General features: G+C 44.0%; 1 protein-coding gene across 8 annotated transcripts in view; it reads right to left on the bottom strand.

Annotated features, from left to right (window-relative positions):
- The window catches only part of GALNT13 (polypeptide N-acetylgalactosaminyltransferase 13), a 195,385-nt gene that overhangs the window by 139,011 nt on the left and 43,118 nt on the right, over positions 1-13,256 (bottom strand). For 3 of the 8 annotated variants that reach the window (XR_008235993.1, XR_008235995.1, XM_052792613.1), the window contains exons 1-2: positions 12,832-13,227; positions 85-184 (exon numbers count right to left, since the gene is read on the bottom strand). The gene's annotated coding sequence lies outside the window, so the exon portion shown is untranslated. Of the gene's footprint in view, positions 1-84; positions 185-9,105; positions 9,128-10,995; positions 11,090-12,831; positions 13,228-13,256 lie in introns of those variants that run through there. The other 5 variants (XR_008235994.1, XR_008235996.1, XR_008235997.1 and 2 more) reach the window with 4 other exon arrangements.

The raw sequence follows: 13,256 nt of genomic DNA, 5'->3' as shown, positions 1-13,256 counted from the left end.
CAAAAGCAAAGTGTGAGGGCCTCCATGTCCACTCTCAACACAGATTTGTAAGTTAGATGACTGTACTTAAAACCTTACACCTACCATTATAAGCTGCATTCCATGTCAAGGTTGGGAGTTCTGCTTCGGCCATGCTCCTAAAGCACTATCTTAGTACTGAACTGCTGGATAACTTTCCAAGTGCCTATAAAAGAAAACAAACAGAAGAAAGTCCTTATCACTTGACTGTCTTTTCTAGAACATAAAGAAGCTTCTTATAATTAAAAAAAGCCCTCATAAATTTTGTCCACATTTTAACCTACCTAAGTTAATTAGATGTAATTTTATATATAACCCTTTTCTATCTTAGCTCTGAAAAAACACTCTCAGCTTTTCAATCCAGCAGTATCACAACTGTTAACTTCCCTCGTTTAACTCACTCCTGGCCCAGCTCTCTTTACACACCATCGCACTCTTGCCACACTACCTCACCCTGCCACATTACTTTCTAGTAAAATGTATTTCTGTCCCTCCCAAAGCGATCTCCCCAAGGAGCACACAGTTGCATCAACTCCCACAGCACACAGGGAGACAGGAATCCGAGAACTAGTCCAGTTTATCTTCTTTAAACAACAACATACCAGGTGAAAAGCAGCGCTGAGGGAGCTTCTGTAACAGGTCATTTTCATTTTAAATAGTTCCAAAATATAAGAAATTCACATTACATTTTAATTACAGTTCATTTGAACCAATGAGATGGAAGAGATGGAATGATTTAAATACAGTTTTTCAAATTATGCTCGAAGGGCTATTTTACTATGTAATCATTAATAAAGTTTTCCATCTGTCTTAAATATAAACACAACCAATAGCTCTTTTTCTTGCTGAAGTGATTCACAGCCAGCTGATTTAAAATTTCAAGGGCTCAGGAATACGTGTTTCAGGCTAGCACAATTCATTTTCATGCTAGTCAACAGGAACAGTTTAATTATAGGAAGAAAATTACAAAGAAAAAACAAATTAACAGAGACCTTCGTTAGAAAACAGAGAGAAGAAAACAGCTGAAGTGTTAACCCTCCCCACGCAGTCTGTCACCATGGTGGCTGCAATTGGCTTTTGTAGTGTTGAGCAGAATAGTGATTTGTTCAGCACCAGCTGAGATACAAAGGCGCTTCCTCCCCAAGCTCTTAATAATACAGAAGAATTTTTTTCTTCAGCACCTCGTTTTAACATAAGCGAGTAATCCTCAGAAGTGTAGCAGTCATCGATGGGCAATTGGAAAAAGCTTCTATTCCCAATGCTGTGCAGTTTTTAAACAAATAGTCTGTACAGAAGCCACTGCAGTCTGCTACAATGCATTAGCTAGCTGTGCAGCTTTCGGGTGTTTGAATAAAGGTGGTGCAACAGGCTATTATAAAGTTAGCAGCAATGATGGCAAACTTCTTTTTTACGATAGTTAACATTTAGATTCAATATTCCTCCCCTTTCTTAAAAAAAATAAACCCTGCTTTAATCTTTTAAAGTCTAGCTAATTCAGGGTACTTCCACTCCCGTGTACGCACAGCATCTCACTATGGGGGACAGGCAGTGCAGCCTGCTGCGAAATGCCTTTGGCCTCAAGCTCTAACCATTAATCTAGTCCTGGGTTGCTTTGCTACAAAAGTGAGCATTACTAGTGGCGAAGAACCACTCCTACTTTTCATGTCCTATAAGTACCGGTTTTTTTAAGGAGGAAATTAAATAAAGTATTTCATTACACAGAGAAAAACCACCAGCAGATACTGTAACTTGGCAGTCTATACAGTCCCAGCCGGTTACTCTGCAAACGTACACATAAATACCTGTGGGTGAGTATGAGGCAGCTGGGGGGACTCTCTTTTTTTCTTTGAACGCAAGTTTCAAATTCATGCTACAAGAGCTATCTATTTGGGGTGGAGGGAGCTTTCAAAGACACACGGTGGAGGCTCAGTCCCACCACTGAATCCAGCAGGTGCCCCACTGATGAGGCGGCTCGCTCCTTGGGGTACCTGCTGGAACACCATGTTTCGTTCACGGGGGGTGAGGAATTAAGATCAAATGGTTGAAGAGCGACCACTTGTTTACTGCCTGGTTTTCTGGTGAAAGCCACCCGCTCTGCTCCAGTCCCGGGCACGGCTGGCCAGCTCTGCCCCTTCTCTGGGCATACATGCAGCCAGGTGGAAACCAGAACCGGGTACCATCCGTAACCATTCAGGCGCTGGTCAGTGTAAACTGCTCCCACACATGCCCAAAAGCTCCCGGGCTCCACCTAACCTCACTGCAAACAACCCTCAAATTAGCTTCTGTTTCAATAAAGGTTTATTTGAACAAATAAAATAAAGCAAAAATCCATGCATATTGAATTCCCAGTGGATACACAGAAATCACCAAGACAGGCTAGCTGATCTTTTTTTCTTCAGTCAAGTGCTTGAGTTGAATTTGAAAAAAATAGTTTCAGACAGAATGATTTTTTTTTTTAATAAAATGAAAGTTCATCGTTTGGAATTTTTTTTTTTTTTAACGTAGCTCTGTTTCAAGATGAAAGTATCTCCCCTCTCCCTTTTTTCCCCTTCCCTGAACTTTTATTTGCACAAAAAATTCACAATCATTTTAACTAGCCAAGATAGCATTTTTCAGCAAGTATTGGAAATAAAAAAAAATATATATATTCAAAGCTAGGACTAGGCAAATAGGAGCAAGGCTCTCCTCCTCCAATTTGAGATAACACAAAATACCTAAGAAAAAAAAATTCAGTGATGGTCCAGACCACCTCACACCGATCTTGGGACACTTCTGCCAAAAGCCCCATGTTTCTGTCAATACACTTGTGGATTTTGAATGCTTTTCAGTGCCCATAAATGCTTTATATTACAATTCTTTAAGAGATAATTTAATTAACATGTCTTAAATAAAAAAATAAATATAAGGGTTTAAATCAAGAACTAGATACAAGGGCTGCAACCCCAAAAAACAAACAAAACTAAAACAGCAGCATGCCTTTGGCTGCCTTTCCAAGCTTTCTTAGCAGTAAATAAGAAACTTAAGCAAAGACTTGTGGCTAATAATAAGAATCATGCTGAACATTTTCTCCATCTTCCTCCCAAGAACAGACACCACTGACCTGCTTACTCTGCACCTGGAGTGCAAGCCACTTAGGTATGAAAGCACGGTTTGAACTTGTACCACTCAATTCCTATCACACAAGGAAAACATCAGCACTACATAAGAGGACCACTGAAAGTTCAAGCACTCAAAGAAACCCCAAACAAACAAACAAACCCACCACAACCCACAAAGAGCCAGAACTGGGGAGCGTAAGGTAATTCCCAAAGCACGTGTGCATTATGACCTTGTCACCCACATTTTCCCACAAGCCTTCAGCATTCGGCCACCCTCACCACCCAGCCTTTCCACCCACACACCCCAGGTTCAGTTTCCCAGCTGGGGCTCCTCTGCCACTCTGCTGCTTCTTTCCCACCTTTCCTTAAGACTACCTTCCAGCCTTCTCCATCTTCAGCTCTCCCGTCCCACCACTGCTGCAAGGGAAAGGCAGTCTTTTCTTGCTGGGCTTCTCCTTCTCCTCTCATTTCCCAAGGTTACCACTTACCAGTTTTTAATGTTTCCTTATTCAGCTATTTCAAACAGCCAGTCAGGGTCCTCAGCACTCTTCTCCACTCATTTTCCCCCTTCTAACCCTACCCCTCAGCCCCCTTTTCTGGGAAGTCGATTCTCTCTTTGCCACCAAATACCTGTTTCTCTCCAAGGGCCAGGCTCTTCTGCTCAGCTCAGACTTCTCCCTCTTCACCTGGCTCTCCTCCTGCCTGCACTCAAATAAACGGGCTCCTTCCACAATTCTGTCCAAGCTCACCACAACCTGGAGCAGGCATGGCTGGCACGTGGGATGCAGACAGCCACGAGTGGAAGGAATCTCTCAACACAAACACCATCTCTGGCCATGTCAGCTATTCTTACAACCTAAAGTCCCTCCTCCAGACCTCAGAAGAGATGAAGCTTTGCAAAGAATAGCGGTTTTTTACTAAAATATAAAGTAACAAGGTTTTCAGGAGGAGGACGAAGGTAAATATGCTGGGGTTTTGAGCTACCACTTCTAAGAATAAAGCTAATTTAAAAGCAGTATCTAGCAGCAACAAAGCGAGGGAAATTCCTGCCCCAAAAAACTGCAGTTTGGCAGTGTTATAGGCAATAAGTATGCAAATTTAGAAATCCTCTGCATTGCCAGCCTTTCCTAAAACTGCCACAATAAAATGCTGTGGTAAGAGAATGTTATGAAGGTTTCAAATCCAAGCTCTGAAAAACTGGCAGAATTAAAGATAGCTGCAAAACCTTGACTTGCCTTTCTCATGTACTAAAAAAAAAAAAACCAAAACCCAAACAAAAAACAACCACCCCTCTGCAGAGCCCACTTTCACCGAGTGCACATAGCAGATTAGATTTGGTAAAATGAAGCAATTGTTCAGTATTTCTACTTGTAACTCACCACACGGCCGTATGCCCTATTTATTTCATACCAGCCAAGCCATGCACAGAATGAACAATATTTAATTTTCTCAGGGGCTCAAAGCCACGGCATTCGTCACTACTCTATCCAGTTGCTTCAAAAGCTTTTAATTCACTTTCACAATATCTCTGTAAGAGAAAAAAAAATATTATCCCATCTGTAGAAACAACGGGAGCACAGACTGAGGCCAGGACTTTGAAAAGCATTCACCAGTTTTGCTCCCCTGGTGATGTTCCTGGAGTCACACCGTTCGAAGTTTGACACGTAGCCCATGTTAGTGCATTGATTCAACAAAAGCCCCAATTCTTGAGCCAGTATTTCCTTACCAGTGCTGAAAAAAGGACCAGCCCCTACATCTCACTTTCCTGGATCCCTCAAAGCCATCCCTCCCCTCCAACACTGCTCTAGCAGGATCAGCATCCACCCCGCAAGAGTCAGCTCCAGTCTGTCCCTGGGCATGCTCATCAAAACTTACACTAGAGAGAGAAAGAGAAAGATGAAAAATGCCTAAGTGAAAGAGTGGTCTGTTAAGCGATAAGCATAATCTTAATGTCTTGTAACTTAATGGACTAAAAGTATTAAAACTGCAAATATGCTGCACATAAAAATTTTTTCTAAGGTGTTAACTGAAAGCTTCTAGCCAGAGTAACACCGTTTTGAAGCACTGAACATGGCATTTTGTAACCTGCCTGTTGATTATCTTGATCTGGGCTTCTTTAAGAAGCATTCACCTGTTTCACAGACCAATGGTTTCCCCCAACTGCTTTTTGTCCTTATACTTTACTAGTGAGACTCGTGGCAATTTCAGGCACTGTTGTGGACTTAAGAGATGTAAATTGCAGCAACACAGGGGTGAGGCTAAGAGGAAGTCCAGCACAGCAGCACTTCAAGCACTACATGCAAAAACTACATTCAGAAGAAACCTAATAGAATTTTACCTCTACACATTTTCAGATGGCCAGTTTCTGTAAATCGGTATGAGCACACCCTTCAACGGCCCTTTAATCTGTTGCCACTCTTAAGGCTCAATAAGAATTAAGTGTCCTAATCCTTGAGTGAGACAGAAATAAACTGTTTACAAAAGTTCCTCCAAAGAAATCAAAAGATTTATCACTCAGCACTTTTACTGATTCAATATAGAAGCACAGATAGAGTCCCAGAGTCCATCTACATCCTAGAACTGTGATTACATCTTCCAAATTAATATCAAAACTACTCCGACCTTAATCTGATTCCCGAACCTGTGAGACTGCAACCTGTGCAAAGCGACTTGTGTTAGCCATCTATACTCCCAAGAACACCAAAACTGACTAATGATGTCTTGATGCTTGGATAAGAAAGGATGCAAACTGCAAATTACTATTATGAAAGTATTGTTTCAAAACAAAACAGTCAATTTCTTGTGGAATAAAATCTATAATAGAGCTGAACATCATTTTTCAAGTCAACATTGATCTTAGTGTTAGCCATAAAAGCTTAATGAAGTGCCTACAGGAGCTAGGGCCTGATAAAAATGCAGCTTGATCTACCATGTATTATAGGAACATGCACAGGACGCGAGGAAGAACGCTACACCTCCTTCCTTTGCCAGATGTGGCCACATCTGCATGCATCCACAGCGTGCCGCAGCACAGCATCAGGCAGCGGTTGCCTAGCAACTGGGGGGGGCTGCTCCCCTGGGTACCAGGCCCTGCCAAAAGCCCCCAGCGCTGCCCAGCCGCTCCCCAGTTTCCCATCAGTCGCCAGATGCAGCACGCGTAACTCACAACACCAGCCTGGCTTTCCAGACTGCAGGGAGGTTTGGGGCTTGCTCTCGGAGAGGGGAAGGGATTTGGTTTTCCTGCTGCTGAGTAGTTCCCAGCTCCTTCAACCTCCCCTGGAGCTGAGCCCGCCGGCACCCGACAGCTACGTGGGACCGGGTGGCAGCGGAGGGGATGCACTGGGCAGTACCTAGCTGGATAACAAAACACCCAGGAATCCCACCGGCACCCTGAAGCCTGTCTCGCCAGAGAAGGAAAAGGAGGCCTGCTTCTGCCTCCTGGTCAGTACACGCTTAAACAAGTTTTGCTATATGCTAGAAGAGCTTTAACTGGCAGGTTGATGATAGCAGTAGAGGAACAGAAGACAGCAAAATACGCCCCAGCAATACCTGTGCAGCCACTACAGTGGCTTGCTTTCTCAGAGGACAAGGTATCCCTTGCGTTTCCAAATCACATCACGGTTCTTACTGCGGTTAAGTAGCACATGTCATGGGTGCAATGCTTCACAGTTGAAAAGCAGAATCAAAAATGCCTATTCCTGATAATCCATTATTTGTACTGGTGTTTTATAGTATACGTTTGATTAAATATCACCGTATACAGCTACACATTTGCACAGAGACTATTTCCTCAATACCTCTGCATAGCACCAAACTGCAGACAGAACTCCTCCTCCTCCTCTCTTCCTTTACACACCTCTAAATTAACAGTATTGGGGGGGGGGGAAATATGCTATTGGGGGGGTGGGCAGAAAACTGCCTTGGTTGACCTTTTGGGGTACATATCTATTACCGTATACAGCCTTCAGATGGCAGGCACATTAGAAAGATGAGTAAGTGGATGGAGTTACATTACTGTTATGACTCCACTGGTAATTTCCTGCTTTTTCATTATTTAACTGAGGCATGCTGCATTTTCTAGTGAATCTGTTATTTGTCATGTAAACCATTCTTTTAACGTATGCAGCTTAACACCTCAGTCAGCACTGAAATTTATCCTGTTTGACATCTCTGTATGTTAGCAAGCATCTCAATTCACAGCCTTTCAGGTGTTCCTCTCATACATACTTGAAAGAATTTAGGCTAAAGGCAAAGAAATAGAAACCTTAGGATGGCCATCGATCCTGTTATGATATTGACCACAAGAGTACTATATATAAGAATAGCAGATCATTTTATGAACCAGTTAATTCAGACATTAAATTACTGCTGTTGACAAATCCTTGTTATAATGCAAGATTTGACACTCAAATGATGTACGAATTAATGAACACTGAGCTCATGATAGTAGCAGAATAGTTAATTTTTAAAAAATGAATGAAACTCAGTAGTAAAAGCATCCATAAAACCCTCCAGTCAAGTAGTGTTTCAGCCTTTCAGAACTGACCTATAGTACACATCTGCTCTGTCAGAGCCATTTGGATCAGACTTCTGCAAAAGATGGGTAGGTCAGCTGAAGAGTGATCAGAAAGAAGTTTGCTGGAAGAAATTCCCGAGCAGAAATAAGAGTGGTCACAAATGTCTTTTTCACACCTAAGGAAGGCAGACCAGAGTTCAGCTCATCTGAAATCTAAGATTTCCAGCCTTTACCTCTAATGTATCAAAGGATGAATGTGACTGTTCCTTGTAGCTTTCCTGTGATTCACTGCAGCTGCCAGAGTAAAAACGGACAACAACAATATTTAAGCGCCAGTCACAGAAAGATTTGGCATTATTATTTTTGTCAATCTCTGCTGCTGAATCAGGGTCCAATGCAGGCAGTACTGCACCGAATGGCAATTAGCCAGCGTGAACTGACAAAACTCTATTAAAACATAACTGCATCCACACATCCTAGCACCATGGTATCATGGAATATGATCTAACAAGCTAAGGTCCACTGCTTAAGCTTTCAGTAAAATGTGTTACATTGCATTATAAATTGTATTTATCAGAGTTGCTACGAGAGCAATTATCATTAAAAAACTGAAGAGGCAAGCTTGCTTTAAGAGCTATTAAGGTTTGCAACCCTATCTTTCTAAGGCATACCTTAATTTAAAAATAAACACATTTAAAATATATTTTGCCTACAAAAATCTTATGGCTAGATTGATCTAACCAAACCTTAATATATACTACACTCTCCCAAAACCACGAATCATCATTTAATACCATAAACAGTTTATTAATTCATGTACAGCTATCTGAAGAACTTATAATGCTAGAACTGTCCATCTCCAAGATCAATACAGGAAGCTCTTTCACATTTAGTAAGAAAAAAAAAAAAAAAGAAAAAACCCCCACGTATCTCTCGTTAGAGCTATCCAGTGTTTTCTGTTTTAAGAATTAGTTTCTCCCCCTCTCTCTTTTCCTGAAATAGGCTGCTTGACATTTAATAATAGACCTATTCTTCATTTTAAAATGCATTTCCGTGACTCAGAAATTAAAGTGGAAAAGACTTATTAATTCATCTAACCAAACTTCTTTGTAATAAAAGCCTACCCTTTATTTTGCGTTGCTTCGTTCAGGCTAGAGTCAGGCAATGACTAGCACCAGTTTCTCCCAGAATCGATACCTCAAAGCACCACATCCCCAATATCCAGAAAAGAAAAGCTTTTTGTGTTCAGGGCCATCTCATTGTACGCCACTTAGCTTGCAAATGATGTCAAATTTGTTTAGAATTTACTCCCTCCTTTAAAGTCCATGCCTTCAGATACTACCCTTGTACTAAACCAGGCTGTTTCTACCGATGTGTTGGCACAAAGCACCAAAAACATAAAGGCCAACAACAACAACAACAACAACAAATCAAAAAAACCCACCTAAAAGAATATGGACATAAACTCAATACCCAAATACCAGAAGAGAATCCCAGGTGCTATAATGTCTTGGAAGCTCACAGACAAAATGCAAGGTCCTCCTCTCATTCCTTTTTCCACATTCTTCCCCCAAAGCGCAGTCTATCCAGTAACAGATAAAAACAAATTGGAGGACTTTGGTGACCAGTCTCACAGGTTTCTCCTTGCCTCGACAGTCAGACTTGGCATCTCCCCTCTCTAACCTACACTGACCACCCCACGGGGTGATAGGCAGGTATCCCCTTGCAAGCTGCTGCACGACCTCTTCACAGCTAATTAGCAGACTAACCTGACTATATTTATTCTGTTCTCAGATGGTGGGTGTTCTCCCACATACCAGTGAAATTAAAAAGTAACACGTACTTGAGTGGTATTGATGACTTGACAGATACCACCCAGGGCAAGTTTTCTAGCTCTTCAAACAAGAACAAAATGCTGGAGCAAGCCAGGCAGTGACACAAGGACCAGGGAAAAAGCTACAGGACAAGTATCCGAGGAAGAACACAGCCCAAGCAGCTACAGCCATGTACCAGAGGATTTCCCCACGAACCTTTGACAAACGTGTGGCTTGCCAGCACAGACGCCACGCATCCCACGGAGAGATAAGGACCAGCTGCCCAGCCACCCCGGCTGTGCCAACACACTAATTATCAACATTACACTAACACTGACAAATAACTAAACACTCACATTGCACCAATTCCGCTGACCAAATGGACAAAGATATTTGTGCCTGAAGATAATACTACAAACCCAAAATTTTAAACAGCTGGAACCAGTGTAAGTAAAGAAGTAACCACTGCCTTCTGTAAGACACTCTCCTACACAAGTCCTGTTTGTAAGAGCAACTCCTTACTACTCTGCATCACGAAAAAGGGTAGTAACCTACTGGATGTACGTGTATGGGTCAAGGCCATGGCATAAACCCACACCTAGCACCGTGCAGTCCTAGCGCAGAAGAGTCGGAGCACAGTACTTATCAGTAGTCGCTGACTTGAACCTGAAGATCAGTCAAGCAAATAGCAACCGTAAAGCATTCCTGCTCACAGGAGCTGGGAGGACATACCCACCAAGGAACGCCTGCGGCCGCATAAATGAAAAACATGTATTTCACCTATTTTGTGAAGACAAGGACCTGTTGATTCTTTTTTCTACGTACCAAGGCCAAAGGACCTCATTTGTAATGCTGGGAAATCAGAACTCCCTCACTTCTTCCAATCCAACAGAACAACAGTCTTGAAAAAAGCAAAGTTTGTGAATACTAAAAAGGCCATTTTTGACAATCAGTCAGTTGTCACATCACACTTACTCTAACTTAAAACTGATCATCATAAAAGTAGTAGAATATGCAGTCCAATCCTCTTTTTTTTTTTTTCATTCATCTCAAAGTTTTTGAAGAAAGCAGGTTTGATAAAAGTGCACAGCTCTCACTCTATTGGATTTAGAAGAAACAAAACCGTATTTTCCTATGTTCATAAAAGCAATGTACAGCCAAATGGAACTCACTTCTCCCATATCTTCAGGAAAACTGTTCTCCTGACCGCACCTGCTAATGTACAAAACCCACTAGAATTGTGTCTTACATAGAAAAATATTACAAGGTTTCCTAGTTTCCTAATTCTAAGCGATTCTGCTTTTCTTCTTTGGCCTTAATTTTTTTGTCATCTGACAGTGGGGTTAGGTAGTTCTCTGCTATATTTTGCCTCAACCCAAAACAACTGTACTTAACGTTAGAAGGAAAGTAACTCAACCCGATTCTGCACATTCCCCAATATAAACTGGTCATAAGCTTTTGCTACGACTGGTAAGGAATGTTTTTACAACTTATTCTCCCCTAGGAATAGGGTTCTTGGGGGTACGGATGGTGAGAACAGATACGTCACCTCTCTTCTTCATGAACATTCAGGAAGAATCATAGCTTTTTCTGGGGTGGGTGGGAGGCAGGTGTTAACAGACATAAATCCCAGAACCAGGTAGGCTTAGGTCCTCCCCTTCAGTCTTCATTTCTGCCTGAAAGGCACAGTTGTTTACACTCATATTTTCTTAAAGCTCATCCGCAGTCAAACAGGAGACTGTGAGTCTGGCTTTCCACCCTATTCTACCAGCATCAGCATCTCCTGATAGTGCACACTCATCTTTCAGGAACTTGCAAACACTAATCACTTGTGTACAAGCACAAGGATAGGAAGATACAGCACATGATTTTCTTCACTGAAGCAGTATTCTGAGAAACAATCACTTCTAAACCTCAAAAAACTAACCCCAGGGGAAGCCAAATTCATGCCATGTTACACACTCTCAGTTTAATGCCAACCAAACCCACTTTTTATATAAAAAAAAAAAAAAACAAAAAAAAACCCCACAACACTAAAGCATTTGTACTAACAGGCCTAGCTAAAAAATTATCTAAAGATGAAGTACCACTTTTCAAGTTACACTAATTTTAACTGTCCTCATTAGCCTTAGCACCTTTGCGTGGTTTTACTGATGAACACAGAACATCAAGACCACCGGTAATCAGATGTGCTGTCAACCAAGGGCACAACAGAGGAAAATTAAAAAGACTACTTGAAAAACAATACAAGCTTTAAGGCCTCATCTCCTTCCTCAAAGTCCAGTGGCCACCAACCAGTTAAAATAATCTCTGCCTCTTGCTTTCCTCTGCATAATTCTGAGCATGTCTTAATCTCTCATTAATCTTTTCTGTTACTATTTCCAGTCACCCAAGAGCACCCAAACAAATACTCAGCCCATTCTCATTCTGCAACAAAGAAGAAATAATATCAGCTCTAGCAACTATTTTTTTTTCTTTACTATTTCAGATGGATAAAATTTCACGTCAAAAACTGTAAAATAAACTTTATTTTCTGTTAGCTCCGAAGAAGTTTTTACCCGGTTCTTGGGAAAACAGCTGGCATCCTAACTTTATAACGTTCTGAAGAAAAACCCCGGCTTCAAAACAGCCGTGCCACAACTCATTTACACCGGGGTTCGACTGTTTACAACCACGCGAAACGAACGTAAGCGGCCAGCAAAATCCTAGCGGCGTTTCGCGCTGCCAGCTCGGTGCACCCCGCTCCGCCGTGAGGGGAGGCACGGCGCTGGGAAAAACGGGAACGAAGCAGGCTGAGGGACTTCCAGAGAGGTTCGAAACCTTCGAGTGAAATTTACAGCCCAAAGCGTTATTCCACCTCTACCACAAATAGACTCTACCGATGGTTTTCCGGTGACATTTAGATCTGTCCTCGCAACCTCAAAAAGCAGAGACGGTTATCAGTTCGTGAGGGGAAAAAAAACCTGCATCCCAGGACTCGCATGGAACCACAGTTTGTCACACACCGCTGCCCAGAGCCGGTGCTCCAGGTCAGGCTTCTCCCTGCTTCAAAACCCCTCCACCGCGTAAAATCGTACCTGGAGTCAGCAGGAAAGGCAGCCGGGAATGGGATAAGGGCAGCTTTCTCCGCGAAGCGCCCTCGCCCAGCGCACCGCTCCCCCCCCCCGGCCCCGGCGGCGCTGAGGAAGGCGGTTCGCCCGCGGAGCCGCCGCCAAACGCCGCGCACCGAAAGTTGACACAAGCAGCCGGCGTGAGGTGAGGTGAAACGAGATAAGGTGAGGTGAACTGAGGTAAAGTGAGGGGAGGGGAGGCGATCCCCGCTCCTGGCAGCCACCGCCGGGACCCGTCCCGCCCGGGGACCCGCCGGCCACCCCGCTCCGCTTACCTGCGGCGGGACGCCGAGCACCCACAGCGGCGACCCCGGCCCCGCGCTCAGCAGCAGCAGCAGCGCCGCCGCCCGCCCGGGGCAGAGCCCGCCGCCGCCACCGCCCTCCTTCTCCTCATGGCCGCCGAGGCGCGTCGCGGCGGGACAGCGGCCCCAAGGCGCGGCCGGGGCTGCGCTGGCTTCGCTCTCGGCTCGGCGCCGCCGCCGCCTCGGCGGCTCAGGGTCGGTGGCCGCCCGTCAGCCGCCGCCGCCGCCTCTCCTCCGGCGCGCCGCCCAATGGCTGCGGCGGCGCGGGCAGCGCCCGGCTCCCGCGATACTTGGGGCTCGGCCCGGCGGAGCGGGGACGCCGTGAGGTGGGTGTCCCCGCAGCGGGAGCGGAGCCCGCCTCGGCCGGCCGGCCGGGAAAAGGAGGGAGGGAGGGAGGG

This window comes from Harpia harpyja, chromosome 7, assembly GCF_026419915.1.
Source record: "Harpia harpyja isolate bHarHar1 chromosome 7, bHarHar1 primary haplotype, whole genome shotgun sequence".
NCBI classification, from domain to species: domain Eukaryota; kingdom Metazoa; phylum Chordata; class Aves; order Accipitriformes; family Accipitridae; genus Harpia; species Harpia harpyja.
This window is presented reverse-complemented; position numbering and strand designations above follow the sequence as displayed.